The sequence below is a fragment of the Balaenoptera musculus genome, chromosome 6 (genome assembly GCF_009873245.2).
Source record: "Balaenoptera musculus isolate JJ_BM4_2016_0621 chromosome 6, mBalMus1.pri.v3, whole genome shotgun sequence".
NCBI classification, from domain to species: Eukaryota; Metazoa; Chordata; class Mammalia; order Artiodactyla; family Balaenopteridae; genus Balaenoptera; species Balaenoptera musculus.
Window position 1 is genome coordinate 13,751,519 of NC_045790.1, and position 671 is coordinate 13,752,189.

Here is a 671-nt window from a genome sequence, read left to right on the forward strand (position 1 = left end):
AATCTTCCCTTCTGGTTTTCTTCTGGAGAATGTCCTCAGTTCACTTCTAGCACTGCACTCCATCCAGGAGGATCTGTTACATAATCCCCTCCTGTTTGCTGCTTCTTCTCTCAGGCTCTAATCATCTCAGGGCCCTATGAAGCACCAGGCACTTGAGGACTATTTTATTTCAGATTAAAAATTATATATAAATAGCTAGTGCCATTTGCAGCAACATGGATGGACCTAGAGATTGTCGTACTGAGTGAAGTGAGTCAGAGAAGGAGAAATATCATGTGATATCACTTATATGTGGAATCTAAAAAACAAATTGATACAAATGAGCTTATTTACAAAACAGAAACAGACTCACAAACTTAGAGAACGAAACTATGGTTACAGGAGTGGGGGAATGGTGGCGGGGAGGGATAGTTAGGGAGTTTGGGATTGACATGTACTCACTGCTATATTTAAAATGGATAACCAACAAGGACCTACTGTATAGCACAGGGAACTCTGCTCAATATTATGTAACAAGCTAAATGGGAAAAAGACTTTGAATAGACGAAGTGAGAGAGTGGCATGGACATATATACACTACCAAATGTAAAATAGATAGCTAGTGGGAAGCAGCTGCATAGCACAGGGAGATCAGCTTGGTGCTTTGTGACCACCTAGAGGGGTGGGATAGG